The following is a 17,413-nucleotide window of genomic DNA, read 5'->3' on the forward strand; positions in this document are numbered from 1 at the left end:
AGGGTAAAACGTTTTATTAAATAACTATTTACATGGCAGCCTGCTGCAACATGAAAACAACACTTTCAATTGGTTCTTAATAGTTTCAATTCTGGAATTTACACGCAGCACTCCACCCACTTCCTTCACTATCTTTTCTACTCTCAAGAGAGAACAACGTCCTACATATTTCGGAAGACTTTGGTGAAATGGCTACCGTATCTCATTCATCTTCCGAATCTGACTAAAATGATCGACTACCTTTAATAAGAAAAAATAAATCTTTCATCTGGCAATTTTTCACTTATCCTGAAGATCAAAAGAAAGTGAATGCACCAAAAGTAACCTGCACGATATGTGACTTGGTTCTCTCAAGAAAAAATCCAGCAAAAAAATATTCCTTTTCCATACATACCATGGTGCGGCATGTCAAACAAGTGCACCCTCTGCAATTTGCAGAGGCAACGACAAGAGCCCTGGCCACGCTATTACCATTAGAGGTGGCCAGCACATCTTCTGATCGACGACCTGTATCTCCATCGAGTGCAGAGATGGACTTCAGATATTTAACTATATATGGTCTATAACCTATGGTTTTTTCAGTGATTTTCTTTGGTTTTTTAATAGCAAATATCAAAAGCTTTTTTGTGGAAAATGACTAAAATTAGGCATACATAAGCGCCGTTCATTTATGTTCACCACAGCCATTGTTAAAAGTAAAGTGAAAGTCGCGAAACAGTGGCCACGCCATCTAGTCCCTTTTAGGGCCCATCATGCACGTAAGTAACAGCCATTTTCTGTGTCATGGCCTCTCTGCCCACTGCCAATAGCCTATGATTGTTCGAAATTGGTTCTCTTTGGGTCATTCTCTGTTCACAAATAAGCATAAAGTCGCAATACTCTGTTTAGTTTTTGCAGATAGTGAAGGATAGGTAGTGCACACTTTTGTCCCCTTTGTAACCCGTCATGCCTATCTCTGCCCCGTTTGTTGGTAGTTGGTTCAACCCGGACCGTTTATTAGAGGTAGATCGTCCGACTCCACCGGAGGACCCCCCTAATAAAAAGGACATATATATAAAATGCGGACTATCCGCTGTATCGTGCTAGCAAACTATAACATATAAATTGTTAGAAAAAACATGAAACTAGAGAGAGGAACCGAGCTCGACGCCATGATGGCTGCAAGACAGCTCGGCTCCGCCGCCCACCCCGCCCAAAATAACGACAAACACTATGCAAATATTATAAATATATACAACACACCAGCAAAGTAACAGGATAAAACGTTTTATTAAATAACTATTTACATGGCAGCCTACTGCAACATGAAAACAACACTTCTAATTGCTTCTTAGTAGTTTCAATTCTGAAATTGAACACCCAGTACATCCAGAGGTCATGTCCGACAAGTTGTGTGGGGGGATGCCTTGCTAATGCCGCCACCCCCACCACCTTCTGTAGGAAGGACTCTGGATATGCTTGGTCCCTGAGAGGCTTCGATGTCCCTGCCTTGCACAAATGTCATAAGTTCTGGATGTTGAGTGCCATACTTCAGAGTCCGACAAGTTGTGTAGGGGGATGCCTTGCTAATGCCGCCACCCCCACCACCTTCTGTAGGAAGGACTCTGGAAATACTTGGTCCCTGAGAGGCTTCGATGTCCCTGCCTTGCACAAATGTCATAAGTTCTGGATGTTGAGTGCCATACTTCAGGGTCCAAGAAACGCGGACTCGGAGGGGGCGCTTGGCTCCTGCCCCCTCCCCAAGTCTTGTTCCCCTGGTATGGCCTGAGATCGCCCCCGACATAGGCGGCCGGCTCCCGGGGGTCAGGCGGAACTTCTGGAAAGGGGCGACCATTCGGTCCCCCCGAACGTATGGTGGAGTACCCCGATCCCCCCGGGAAGCCATCTTGGGCGGGAGGCGAGTCTCGGCTGGTATGCCCGAAGTGGCATAGCCGGAGCGCGCCTTTTTCCCGCCCTAGAGTGGGCTGGCCTAGACACTGACGCGGCCGGCCACGCCCTCGGGGCAGGCCGGGGCGGGTTTACGCCCGCCCTGAAGATGAATAAAAGGAGCAACAAGCCAAGGAAGCATCCTCTTGTTCCTGTGCTCTGAAGCTGCACCACCTCGCTGCACGTGAGCTCGAGACGGAACGAAGAGCCAATTTTGAGCGTTGTAATCTTTCTTGTTTGTTTTGCAGATACTCTGTCGGAGAATGCCTAAGAAGGCGGGAAAGCGAATGACTACCGACCAGATGCTGCGTGTTCTCATGAAAGAGGTGACCGACCTAAAGAAGCGAATGGCGGAGAAAGACGAGGAAGGGGGGCCGAAACGTCCTCTGGCAGGAGCAGCTCCAGGAGGAAAAGGCAAGAGGCCCAGAAGGGGAGCATCTGGGGGGGACGTCCCGGTTCCCTGTACTCCGCTCGAGGCACCCACTCCTGTGCCGGAGGAAGGGAATCCGATTCCCGTGGTGGTCACCCCCGTATCCGGGGAGGATATGCCGCCCGAGCTGGCAGCACAACTAGCAGCGTGGTTGGGAAAAGGTAGTATGGGCGCCACGGCTGACGACGCGCGGGTTTTGATGAGGCAACTGCGGGAGACAAGGGAAGCGACGAAGGCCCCACCGCCGGATGCGGCAGTAGGAAAACCACCTGGGTCAGGTCCAGTCGCAGATACAGCTTCCGGTTCAGGTAAGCGGCCATTGCCGATTGCGAGGGATGAGTCGGCACCCTCTCGAAGGGAAAAGTTGGTTCAACATGTCCCTCTGGCTATCAAAGAGAAGATATGGGCAGGGGAGTATATAAACATCTTCTCGTTGCTTACCGATCATTATGAGATGGAGCATGTTAAGAGCCAAAAAGGAGCTCATGCATCCGAGTGTTTGGCGCGCAAAGATGGCCGCCTTTAAGGTAAATGAAAACATTGGTAATTGGGGCAAGGCATGGGGGGTTTTTACATCCATCTTGGGTGAACGTAGGCCCGAATTGCTGTCCGAATTGCCGATTTATCAGTCACGGATCATGGGGTATTCAGTATCTCACGAGGGCAACCATTGGTTTTGTTATGATAATATTTTCAGAAAAGCGAAAGAGCATGATAAAAGCTTAACTTGGGATTGTTATGATTCGGTGTCCTGGTCCAAAATGGAGGACTCTGGTATGTTGAAGGTGCCATTGGTTGGGAGTAACGTTGGCGAATCCTCCCGCCAATATGCGGGGACGCCCTTTCGATCAGGTACAAGTAACGACAATCACTCGAGGCCAATCGGCAACACAGGTAAAAGGGGGGTGTGTTGGAACTTTAACAGGGGGAAATGTACTAGGCCCCAGGGGTCATGCAAGTTTAGGCACGAATGTGGGGGGTGTGGGCAATCATCCCATCCTGAGTCCATGTGCAGAGCCAAAACGGGTGATAACGGGGGTAGAGGAGGCGCCAAACAGGTCTGACATAGTCCGAGGGGCGCCTTTACCTACTCCGATTGATACCATGGCAATGATTCCCTGGCTCAGCGAATACCCGGATCACGCTTCCGCTGGGGTGTTGCGGGGCGGATTTTCATATGGTTTCCGCATCCCAGTAGGGGATTTTCAGGGTATAGCAAAATGTAAAAACCAGATATCGGTCTTACAGCATACGACTGTGGTACAGGAAAAGATCGGGAAGGAGGTGGCTCGAGGTCGAGTCGCCGGTCCTTTAATGTGCCACCAGTTGCTAACTTTGTTTGTTCCCCTTTAGGGGTGGTCCCCAAGAAGGACCCGGGTGAGTTTCGGCTCATACATAATTTGTCAGCCCCACGTGGTCTTTCCGTGAACGATGCGATAGACCCGGAAGTGTGTTCGGTGCGGTACGCATCCTTCGATGAGGCCGTAGCCATATTGAATCGCCTGGGGCCCGGTGCGCTGATGGCAAAATCTGATATCGAGTCAGCGTTCCGGTTGCTCCCGGTACATCCAGACGATCAATGTCTCCTTGGTTTCATGTTTCAGGGTCACTATTACATGGATAGGTGTATGCCGATGGGGTGCTCTATATCGTGTGCCTATTTCGAAAAGTTCAGTTGCTTCCTGCAATGGGTCTTCACAAAGAAGACGGGGTTTCATCATGTTATGCATTATCTCGATGACTTTTTGTTTCTGGGGGCAGCCGGGGATCCGGAATGTGGACAGGCTTTGAATGCATTTTGTGTCTTGATGAATCAGTTTGGCGTGCCATTGGCACCAGGTAAGACTGTGGGTCCCTCGACTTGCCTCGAATTTCTGGGGATCGAGCTCGATTCCGAGGAAGGTTGTTTTCGTTTACCAGGTGAGAAAGTGTTAAGGTTCAGGGCATCCCTGCAAATGTGTATAAGTGAGTCTAAGGTTAAGTTACATCAATTACAACAATTGGTGGGGCAGTTGAATTTTGCCCTAAGAGTTATACCGATGGCCCGCCCCTTTTCTCGCTCGATCGCTCAAGCCATGGTCGGCCTGAAGGAGGGTCATCATCGCACAAGGCTCTCGGCAGAGGTTCGCCAGGACATGCGCATTTGGTTGGCATTTCTGGCGGATTTCAATGGTCGAATTGTCTGGAACAAACCGGCCGTGTCCTCTGAGGAGCTGGGGCTGTGGACAGATTCGGCAGGGAGCATTGGTTTTGGTGCCATATTCGGCACTCAGTGGTCGGCACAAAGATGGCCGTCATGGTGGCATGATAGTGGTCTGACAAGTAACATTGCTTTCCTAGAACTTTTTCCCATTCTGGTGGCCCTGAGAACTTGGCCTGAGGGGTTCAGAAATCACTCTGTGGTATTCTGGTCTGATAACATGACCGTTGTTGAGTGTATCAATAGCCAGGCAGCACGATGCAAATGGGTCCTGAGACTGCTCAAGGAAATTGTGTTATTGTGTATGCAATTGAATGTACTATTTAAGGCAAGACATGTCCCAGGGGTGATGAACCAGGCGGCTGATGCCCTTTCTCGTTTTCGTATGCAGGCCTTCTGGGGTTTTCGGCCCACAGCGGACCCGGTGGCAGCACCCTTTCCCGAAGCTCTCTGGTCTCTCGGTGCCCCGAATTACAGAACCTCGTGGGAGAGAGTTTAGCACCCAGGACGAGGAAGGCATATGAAGGGGCGTTCCGTTCCTATTGGGCCTTTTTGGGGGCGGCTAGAGGGGAGCTTTGGGACCAGGAGGAGTTGGTAGTGAAATTCCTACTGTCGTTACGGCGGGCAGGCAAATCAGTGGCGACGGCCCAGAGGCATCGGGCCGCCATTTCCTTTGTGGCTAGGGCTCATGGGATCCAGGACCCGACAGCGTCTTTCGTTGTGCAAAAAGCGCTACGTGGGTGGCAACGCCTTGAGGGTCGCAGAGTAGATGAAAGGCGCCCGATAGGTCTGGATAGGTTGGCCCTGTTATTATCTAGACTCCCTGCAATATGTTCATCCCAGTATGAAACAGTGTTATTCCGAGCCGCTTTTACGCTGGCATTCCATGGGGCTATGCGGGTAAGCGAATTAGTGGCGAGGAACAAACAGGACGTGATGGGGGGACTGTGCCAAGAGCACGTTCAGATTAGGGGGGAGACAATGACTGTCTCGTTCGTCAGGTCCAAGACCGATCAGGGTGCGATGGGTGACTGCATAATAATGCATAGGATCCCCGGGTCCTCCACGTGCCCGGTGAGTTGTGTAGAGGAATATTTAGCACAAAGGGTGGCACTACGGGGGGGGGACCTTGCTGAGACACGCTGATACCACCCCACTGACGAGGTTTCAGTTTCAGCGAGTGCTTGCGATGTCGATTACTGCTGCGGGCTTGAACCCGGGCGAGTTTGGGACCCATTCCTTTCGGATAGGGGCTGCTACAGAGGCTACAGCCAGGGGTCTGAATGTCGAACAAGTTAAACGTGTGGGGCGTTGGTCCTCCAATTGTTATAAGAGGTATGTGCGGTTGCACATGTTGTGAAGCTGTAATGATGTACTCACGCTTCTTGTTTTTGTTTGGTTTCAGTTGCGCAAGCCTACGAGGCGGGGCGGACTATGCAGTCGACCCAACACCGGGCCAGCGGTCAGACATCACCGGCTGTGAAAGAGGAGGTGTGGGTCGTGGGCCACTCATACGTGAGGCGTGCCGCGGACGTATTCAAGGCAGGTGATATGATTCACGTGGCTGGGGAATACGGGTACAGGGTGTCCTTCTACGGAAGGGGCGGACTCTGTATTGACCAGTTTCAATCATTTTTCGAGGGTTTGCTAGGGCGGACGAGGTCACCGCCGTCTATAGTCATAGTACATCTTGGGGGCAATGATTTGGTCACCACTGGTAGACGACTTCTTCTTGAGGCGATGCTTTCCACTGTAAGTTGGTTGGCGAGGAGAGTTCCAGGGTGCACGATTGCATGGTCCCATATGATCCCACGAAAAGTATGGCGGGGGGCTATTTCTGTTTCTGCTCTGAATCATTCAGTAAGAAAAATCAATAACAAAGTGAGTAGATTGTTCCGTTCCAATACACTGCATTCGATTTTGCATGGTTGTATTACTGGTGACAGTATGTATTTGGGGGATGGGGTTCACTTGTCCCGGGTGGGGAACGAGTTACTCATAGGAGACTTGATGGCTTGGCTAAAGACTTTAAGACATGACCTTTAGGTAGGAGTTTTGTGGGGGGGTCCGGATAGCCGGTCAACTATCCGGCCTGTGGCGGTAAGGTCATGATCGATGAGCACTAATTGGAAGATCCCTATGAGTGGGCGTCACCCATTACGGATGGGAGCGCTCGAGGGAGGTGGCCATTGGCCCCTCAACGGGGTAGGCGGTCCCTTCTAAGGATGGGCCGCCGAAAGGAAAGGAAAGGCGGTCAAGGCCCCTTCCTGGGTAGGAGGGGCTACAGCCCCCTCCTGGAGAATTTCCCGGGGCCAGGTCATCTGCGACGGCAGATGTGGTAAGTTGTGTGGGGTTTGGGGGGGGGTCTACGCTACCTTCTAGATACCTCACACGAGTCCTCGGACGACCTTTAAGTGGCGTCGAGTTTATTGGGGCCCCCGTCAAGTCAAGGGAAATTGGTAGTTGCACTCGAGGTACTCCTCTGTGCGGTCGCCCCTCACAAGTGAGTGGGATATTTCTGGGTTAGGGATCTTGACACCGGTTACGACCTTGCCGTTGGCCCTTAAACGTTAGGATGTACAATTTCAAAATTTCAAGTTAAATGTTTTGTAGGATGTTAGTTCGGCTAGGAGAACCTTTGTATTAGAGAATATGTTAAGGTTAGCCAAAACATCGCAATGTGGTAATGAAATTGTACATAATATGAAACTGTTATTTTAATGTTTTAATTTTGTTTCATATTTTAATAAATACGGCCGGGAGGGTCACTCCCTCCCGTCTTCCAAAAGTTCAGAACTGTTTCCGGTTTCCCATCCTTGGGGATTGTGTTGAGAGGGGGTGGCGGGTATCTCGGCCATATGGAAAGGGGCGACCATTCGGTCCCCCCGAACGTATGGTGGAGTACCCCGATCCCCCCGGGAAGCCATCTTGGGCGGGAGGCGAGTCTCGGCTGGTATGCCCGAAGTGGCGTAGCCGGGGCGCGCCTTTTTCCCGCCCTAGAGTGGGCTGGCCTAGACACTGACGCGGCCGGCCACGCCCTCGGGGCAGGCCGGGGCGGGTTTACGCCCGCCCTGAAGACGAATAAAAGGAGCAACAAGCCAAGGAAGCATCCTCTTGTTCCTGTGCTCTGAAGCTGCACCACCTCGCTGCACGTGAGCTCGAGACGGAACGAAGAGCCAATTTTGACCCACCCACCAGCCCCTGAGGACAGCAAGTGGTTTTGAATAAAGTTTGATGTGGTAACTCTAATTTTGTTTACAGGTTCGGATTGTTATCGTGATAACTTGGAATATGCAATAAAGAAAGGTCAATTTGTGGTATATTTTGCAAATAAAGTTATCCTGCTCTAGTGTTGATCAGTAGCATGTTATTAATAAAGCGTTGTTTTACTGTCTTTGAGTAAATTAGTCATTTAGTTTAGAACTGTCGTATTTATTTTGGTCGGGCGGTAAGGTCATGATCGGTGAGCACTAATTGGAAGATCCCTATGAGTGGGCGTCACCCATTACGGATGGGAGCGCTCGAGGGAGGTGGCCATTGGCCCCTCAACGGGGTAGGCGGTCCCTTCTAAGGATGGGCCGCCGAAAGGAAAGGAAAGGCGGTCAAGGCCCCTTCCTGGGTAGGAGGGGCTACAGCCCCCTCCTGGAGAATTTCCCGGGGCCAGGTCATCTGCGACGGCAGATGTGGTAAGTTGTGTGGGGTTTGGGGGGGGGTCTACGCTACCTTCTAGATACCTCACACGAGTCCTCGGACGACCTTTAAGTGGCGTCGAGTTTATTGGGGCCCCCGTCAAGTCAAGGGAAATTGGTAGTTGCACTCGAGGTACTCCTCTGTGCGGTCGCCCCTCACAAGTGAGTGGGATATTTCTGGGTTAGGGATCTTGACACCGGTTACGACCTTGCCGTTGGCCCTTAAACGTTAGGATGTACAATTTCAAAATTTCAAGTTAAATGTTTTGTAGGATGTTAGTTCGGCTAGGAGAACCTTTGTATTAGAGAATATGTTAAGGTTAGCCAAAACATCGCAATGTGGTAATGAAATTGTACATAATATGAAACTGTTATTTTAATGTTTTAATTTTGTTTCATATTTTAATAAATACGGCCGGGAGGGTCACTCCCTCCCGTCTTCCAAAAGTTCAGAACTGTTTCCGGTTTCCCATCCTTGGGGATTGTGTTGAGAGGGGGTGGCGGGTATCTCGGCCATATTGCCTTTTGATGCCTCTTCCATTCTGGACCTTGTCCCACAATCCGTTTGACCTGAAGACACGTCCTGCGGTGCCCTGGTCCGACCATCACATATACCTGTGCCAGGAGACGGCGTGGGGTGCACTGGAAGGGAGAGGCGGCGCGAACGAGCCTCTCCCACCTCACCAGGTGGAGGTTTCTTAGCTACACCCCAGCGCTTCACTCGGCCAGCTGAGTTCCACCTGCTCCTGCGGCACAGTGCCTCGCTCGGCCAGCTGAATTACGCCTGCTCTTGCTATTACACCGTCTCACCCGCCATCCGGCTGAATTGCACCCACTCTTCCGATACAGCGACAGGCGGCTGCCACGGAGCTCAGGAAATGGCGGTCGGCTCCACAGACTTGGGCCTGGCCTGCAAGGATGGCTCTGGGCAACCCTGGAACTCGGACGCTTGACTGCTAGGGCATGAGCCCCATTCCCAAAAGCGTCCCCTCAGCCTTGAAGATTCTACAAGAGTCACCGAGGCCCCCGACTCCTGCAGACTTCCGATGGGGAGCGACTGCCATGATTGCTCGCGGAATGGCCACGACGTAGCCACGGGGTGCTCTCATGCTGACGCCAGCTTCAGTCTGAAACATCCAGAAACACTGTAGACTACCAATTCGATCAGTTCCGGTGGAGCCCCAACGACGTATCGCGTTGTTGCGTAATCCGTCATATGACGCGCCGCGTTAGCGCACCCGGAAGTGCTCCGGTGCGCGAGGCGCGAAGCGCAGCTTCCCGGAAGCAATCCGGGGTGCGGCGCGGAGCGCGTAACGTAAGCATTTACATTTCAGTTGGTTCTCCCTCACAATATTTTCAATGTCACATAAAAGTCATCCATCACCCACTGCCATCTCTGGCTGTTTCCATGGTAACACCTCATTCTGCACCTGGCTGAAGGCACAGGTCAAAAGTTCATATCTCAACGTTCTACAGCAAAGTAACAACACTGTTTTCCCTCCAGAAACACCTGCCAATCCACAGCTCTGTTACATGTCTTTTTTTTTTACACCCAATAGTACTTTTTGTTTAACATAAACATTAACATGCAACGTACTTTTCAATCTCCACTTCTTACAATCAACCAATCATTTTTATTTTTTAAACCACACCCAGCCTCTTCCTTTTTCTTTATTTAGAATTTCAACTTCTAACTACCATTCCACTTCCAGAACCGATCGGAGGACGCCTACAAATCCCTTGAAAATGAAGGTCTGGTTAATAGGACACAGTTATATTCGGCTTACCAAATGTACACATAACATGGATTGGCAAAAGAGGATTGAAATGTCACCAATCGATTCCATTGGTGAAAACTTTTATGCATCTCCCAGAACCAGACCTTATAATTGTGCACTGTGGTGGGAACGATCTAGGCACAATCACTGGGGTAGGTCTGGAAATGCTTCTAAAAGACACCTTTCGACAATTGATGACACTTTTTCCTCGATCTGCCTTGGTATATTCCAATATATGCCAAAGACAGATATGGAATTGGTCCAATCAACATTGTGCACAATTTGAGAAAGCAAGGAGACATGTAAATAAATCTGTTCTGCTTTCCTCAGAGATTATAGCATGGGTTCTATTTACCACAACAACTTGCGATACCACATGCAAGACGTCTGTAGGAGAGACGGTGTTCATTTCACGAATGAGGGAAACAGAATCTTCCTCTGCAACATCAGGCTCTGCATCGGTACTTACTTATAAATGCAGAAAACACTCAATTAACACAATGGCTCTTTTCATAGCCACCTTATATCTAAGCACTCAAACTTCTGATTTATCTCCATTTTCACACTCTTGTAAAAAGGTGTGCGCGACCGAGTGCGCGCACCACGCAACTTTAAAAAAAAAATATATATATATTTTCGCCTTTAAGGGCCTTACTGCACACCCTGAGAAAACCTACGCAGCAAAACAATCTCTACCTTCTCCCCTTTCCATATTCCAACGCTTTGAAATCAACAATATATTTACTCGCAATGACAAAATGGCGGTCAACACTTCCTGATTTCCTTCGAATCGAACGTTAACAGACGTCACGCAGCAAAATTCCGCTCGCGCGCGCAGCCGTTTGGGTGCGCGCACGTGTGCGCGCGTATAGATATATAATTGACTTTGACTTTAATTTCCTCAGCAACTACTGAACGGATTTACACCATTCCAAAAAAAGCGTAATCTGCGAGCCGGACTGTACAGTTTTGCCAAATTTCTTATAAATCCATTCACCCGTTCGACCTGAAGCCGAGTCTAAAGGTCCTATGGAAAATAACATGGAAAAAACACGTTTTGGGACCCCCCTTTTATCTCACCCCCCACTTGACCAATCCCCCCCAAACTTTTAGGGAAGGAGCGCAGCGGACCGAGCCATCTTCTTTGAGAAATTCGCTAAGATTCTTCAACCAGGGCCAAAGTTATTCCAAATAGAATGTTGAGGATTTCCTATGGAAACTAGGTCCTAACTATAACTACCTACTGGCGACCGCCAGTAGGTAATATATATATATATATATATATATATATATATATATATATATATATATATATATATCTCCAACACATTCGTTAGCTTCAACGAAAGTAGATGGCACTCGTGAGCTGTGGTTAAAAAGTGATTTTAATGGCAGACCCCCTGCCCCCAAGACAACAGACGCGTTTCACCAGGAAGGCTTCTTCAGTGTCAACCCATGAATTCGAAAAAACACCATTATATCCCCACCTCTATCCTCTATACCAACATAGACAGAGGACTGGAACGCCAAGTTCATAGTGGCGGCCATCTTTCAATGTACAAACATTGCCAAAGGTAAACTTACAACTTCTTATACATGGGGAATGGTGTCAATAAAGTGCATGTGCAATTAAAAACATGTTTTTGTACAACCATAAATATGCAGTATATTGTATATAGAACGCATGTTAACCCATTGTTGATATAAAAAAGGTAGTTAAAAAGGTGATTCTTTTGTTAAATTGTGACATAAGTGACCACCTCAGTATATTCAATTCATGAGCCGTGTGTTTTACAAAGCACAGTTAGCGTGATTAAAGTCATGATTAAAGACTATGACAATTTCATTACATTCTCAATCTTACTGCAAGAGCCCAATTAATCATTGTTTGACCTCCTAGTAGAGGCACTACCTCGAGACGGCATGTCTCGATGGGTGACATGCCGTCATCACTATGCACTATATGCACAATAATGGTAGTACAAATCATTATATGTTACTATTATTTTGTTAAATATTTTCATCACAACCTTTTCGTTTATTTTGTTTATTCTTTTTGTTGTCTCGCCCTGTATGGGCAATGATGTTACTATGACCTTATTTTACCTTCCCACACTGCTGAGTAACGGAGAGGCTCATGGATGTTAGTGATCCCTCTCTTTCTAGATTTCAGTAATTATTGCTCCTAAATTTTTGATGTTATTAGCTGTTACTAGAGGACCTTATTTTTTTCAGTATTTGGACCATGTTGTTATTCGAGGTGTACCCACAGTTCTTCATCATTATTTAATCCCCTTGACTGCATGGTCTGGAGATCAATAATGTACTTGGACTCCAGTGCCCTTAGGGATCTGATTTTATCTCCACCTCGTTCCCTGTTCTCAAGTTGGTCAATGAGAAAAAAAGTCAATAGATCCCTATTACTTTTGTAGTGGATTTCGAAGTGGCGTGCCACAGGATAGTTTTTATCTTTATTTGTTATGGAACGCATGTGCTCCAGGATACACTTTTTTGCTGGGTTGATGGTACTCCCTATGTATCTCTTGGAGCAGGGGCAGACCAGGCAATAAATTACAAATTCTGAATTGCAATTTAGAAATTTCCGAATCGTCCTACTAGGCTGTGGGTCATTGGGCCTTCCCTCGTATTTGGTCCACTTTTTGCTGTGTTTGCAAGCTTTACAGTGCGTACACGGGAAAAAGCCTGGAATAGGTTTCATTTTAGATGTTCTCGGGGGGTCCTCAAAGTGACTGCTGGTCAGATGGTCGCTGAGGGACTGACAACGTCTATAGGTTACGGATGGTTTCGATGGTAACCTATTTTTTAAGACTGTATCTGTTTGGAGGATGTGCCATTTTTTGTTTAGAATTTGGACCAGTTTGTTTGATCTCATGTTGTAAGTGGTGATCATCCTAGTCACTGGTTCCGGATATGTCGTCTTCGTTTTATTTTTTAGGAGATCCCTCCTGTTTATGCGATCTACTCTACTCGAAGCATCTAACAGAGACGCTGTCGAGTAACCTCTAGCTCAGAAACGTGCTATGGCTGCTTCTTTTGCTTCTGAACAGTCAATTGTATCAGAGCAATTTCTCTTCAGGCGGAGCAATGCACCGAAAGGGATGTTAACTTTCATGCTCCTAGGGTGGTGACTGACCGCATGCAGAAGGGTATTACCCGCTGTGGGTTTCCGGTAGAGTTTTTTGTTTAGGGATCGGCCTACCGTGAAGACCTCTATATCCAGATAGTGCACGTACTTGTCACTGATGGTACTGGTGAATCTTAAATTGAGACTGTTGTCATTCAGCGTTGCAACGAATTCCTCAACCGAGGTTCGATCGCCGCACCAAATGACGAACAAGTCATCAATATATCTAGTCCAGATCATTACATTGTCCAACCACTTCTCATTGGTCCCTCTCCAGGCCACATGCTTCTCCCACCAGCCCACTAATAAATTTGCGTAACTGGGGGCGAAGCATGTTCCCATGGCAGTCCCTCTGATTTGGCGGTACATCATCCCTGCAAATAAAAAAATGTTATTGTATAGGCAGAATTCGGTCATTTGGATGAGCATGCGGTTATGCTGATGGTATTGCATATTTTTCTTCCCAAGGAACCATTTGGCTGCAGACAGTCCTTGTTGATGTCCAATACAAGTGTATAGGTTGGCGACATCGAGGGTAATCAGCAACATGTCTGGTTCCCATATGATGCCGTCTATTAACCTTAGGAAGTCTTGGGTATCCCTGATGTATGAGGGTAAGTCTCTCACAAAGGGGGACAGGTAGTTGTTGATAAGCCTAGATGTCGCTTCCAGGAGGCTTCCTATTGAGGAGATAATGGGTCTCCCCGGTGGATTGCTGGTGTCCTTATGCACCTTGGGTAGGTGATAAAATGTTGGGATTATTGGATGCTCACAGTATAGATATTCAAATTCATCCTTGTTGAGCATCCCTTCATCCCTCCACCCCTTCAGTAGTGCATGATAGTCCATGGTGCATTTTTCAAAGTTCTTTCTGTTAATGATGGAATAACAGTCTTGGTCCTGTAGCTGTCTTAGGGCCTCCTTCTTATAATTGATTTTGTTAAAAATAACAATGTTCCCCCCTTTGTCAGAAGGTTTGATTTCGATTGATTTATCCTCCTTCAGCGCAGTAATAGCTTGCCACTCCATGAGTGAGATGTTTGATTTTTTTCTAGTTAACTCCACATTTTTGATGGTCATCTTCTCCAGATCCTGTAGGATTGCATCATTAAAAATGTCAATAGCATCATGCGTGACGTGTGGTAGAAACCTTGATTTTCGTTTGAGGTGGCTGGGATCCCTCTTTTGTGTTAATTCTTCTCTTCTCAAGGTTTCTATGGAACTAGGTATTTCATCCAGTCCTGCCAGGGAGTGCGTAGTCATCAGCAATGGTAGGTCGTTATCTATTCGGCCACTTCCGGGTTCTTCCATTTCTTCCGGTGTAGCTGAAAATGGCATTGCAGGTTGACGCAACTATTTTCTGTAATTTTAGCTTGCGCACAAATTTGAAGATGTCGATTCGGGTGTGTACAGGGTCAAATTTGGCCCTGGGACAAAAGGTCATGCCTCTTTTCAAGACTGCTTCTTCATGTTCTGTTAGCTTTCTATCCGAGAGGTTCACTATAGTTTTTTCTTCTTGTTGTTTCACCATCTCCCTCTCTTGCCCTTGCCGCGGGTGGTCATGGGGGTTGCCGTTTGATCGCCCCCTCCTGCCCTGCCTGGTTTTCCTCCATTTTTTTGGAATGCTTTTGTTGGTTTCTGGGATTGTGGTCATTGGCGGGTCTCTTTGAGTACTTGGAATTCGTCTAAAAAAGGAAATGCGACGGCGTTCACAGTGCCCTTCTTCCTGCTTCTATTGTTTCTAGCTGACTCATCTTCCGAGACATAGGGTGTTTTTAGACATAGCGGAATACTTTTAAGTCTTTCAATGCATTTAAGCAGGTATTAATTCATGTATACAATTATGATATCATGTAAGCATGTTTTTTAAAAACATAATGAAACATCATGCTTTCATGCAAAAATTGAAAATGTAAAAGATATACAAGTATAAAGTATTGTTTTTATGTCTATGATGTTGGAGATGCACTGGCACTTTAAAAGGGCACGAAAAAATCACTGAGATGTCATGTGATCAAGGGAGGGATCTCCCGAAACGCGTCATGGCGTCATGGGCGAAATAAAATGAAATAATGCACTGATAATTTCCTTCGGCCTGCGCTGGTCTTTTCAAGGTCATTGAAGCAACGAGGCGAGGTTGGATTTATATATATATATATATATACAGTTAAAACCAATTCAACATGTATTTTACACATTTTACACATATTATTGCGAGCTAAGTTTGCTTCAAGGCACTAATGCATTTATGCATGCAGTATGTTTTCCATGTTTACTACGCAGCAGGCCCCTAACACTTTAAAACGGGTGGCCAGCCTCCATGACTGCGTCATGTGATCAAGGCTTTTGGTAGCCGAAACGCGTCATGGCAGACTGGTATTGGGCAGAATAAACGTTTGAACACCTAAGAAACGGGTCTCGTCTCTTCCTTACTGTTTGGCTGGGCATGCTGAATTAACAGGACGACACAAACCGCAAGTATCTCCAGGATTGCTTCCCTGGACTCAACGAGACCCCTCCACATTTGGGCTAGTGCGGCTTGAAGCTAGAGTTCCAGGTTCTGGAACGTTTCTACAACTCCGTGAAGGAGATGCCGACGGAGCCCCAGGAGAGGCAGGGATTTCAGTGACGACGTGGGGAAGAACATGAGTGGTTCCGGGTCAGAGGTCGGCGGTGGCTGACCGCGAGCTGGAACTGCACCGGGAGTACCTACATCATCGCCGGAGCACCGGAGGAAATCCTGTGTGGAGTGGAGCAGGGGTCGACTGCCCAGCATTGTCGGGTAGGACAAACAAACAACTTTCCCAGTTTAAATCAATGCCCCAAGTTTGATACGCCATGTCTGCCGACACAGTACGGGGCTGTGTGGAGGCTTCAAAGGGAATGTTCACGGACTTCCCGGCTGGGGGGTCCGCTCCAAGTACAGCTACAGCCTCGGTGCCGGAACCGAGTAACAATATTAAAGAACTTTACAGGGCATTCGAAAAATGCTGCAAGAGTGAGCAGGCGAAGTGGTGGGAGCACAGCTCTCTGTCCGGCTATTTGGAGGTAGGGAGGGTGCCCCGCAGTTTGAGGATAATGCTAGCGCCCTCATACGAAAAGCCTGACCCCCAAATGCTCACTGATTGGGCACAATACAATTTGGATTCCTCTAAACGCTTAATACAAATACTCATACAATATGCAGAAAGCGATAGAGTTAAACTACTGGCAGAAATAGAAAGACTAGAACCAGAAATAGCAAAGATTCCTAGTACCCCCGCCACTGTCAAATACCGTGAGGAGATGCTAGAGCGAGGAAATAATCAAACGCCGCAAGGCTTACAAATTTCAACGCGACAGGCTCGACTATGAGCACGGGCAGATCTTCACCTTCGCCCAAAGGTATGACAATTTAAAACAACATCATCAAAAAAATGACAATGAAAATGCCACAACTGGCACGCCTACTCAATCAAGCAGCAACAATCTATTAGAAGTCTCTTCTGCATCAGGAAATAGTTCCCAAGTGGAAAGCGAATCGGACAATGAAGCCACACGAAACAAGAGGTCGGGGTTTCGCAAGTTTACTCCCGCCCAGGAGTTAGCTGTGGTTCAACAAGAACGAAAGCAAACCCTCCGCTCTGGCACGCAGGGAGCAGGCGCAAACAAGCAAACATCAAACCCGCAGAGAGGAGGAAATGCAGCAAAAGGTGGAAGCACAGGAGGGAGACAGAGGAGGCAAAGATCAAAATGGCAACACAATCAAACACCAAAGTAGAGGGTGCCAAAGCTGTGGTTAACTTGAGTGATGTAGTACTAACCAAGAGCGAAACTTCCATCCTGTCGCTGGGGTTATCCTATAGTGCCAGAAGTGACTTTGATTACGCTAGCACCCGAATTGACCTATTTAAATATGTCCGGAAGCTCAATTTGAAAAAATACCACAGCACACGAAGACCGAATACCACGACTCCCTCTAGTGCACCCGCCAGAACTTTGAACAATCCACCACAAATGGGAGTATCACTCACCCAGGAACCATTCGAGCTACAGGAAGAGGAAGGGGTAATTTCGGAGCAAGCCTTAGGTGGAGAACCGGCACTCACCCCCTTTACAACTCCATTCTAACCAAGATCCAAATTTTGCCCTGTGTTGCTGAAGGACAATCTAGACATCTTTCATGATCGGGTTTCATTGGAATTGAAAGAGTTACAAATCAAGAATGCAAATGTAAAAAAGAAAAAACTCAACCATCGTGACATG

Source organism: Lissotriton vulgaris, chromosome 4_1 (assembly GCF_964263255.1).
Source record: "Lissotriton vulgaris chromosome 4_1, aLisVul1.2, whole genome shotgun sequence".
Classification (NCBI taxonomy): domain Eukaryota; kingdom Metazoa; phylum Chordata; class Amphibia; order Caudata; family Salamandridae; genus Lissotriton; species Lissotriton vulgaris.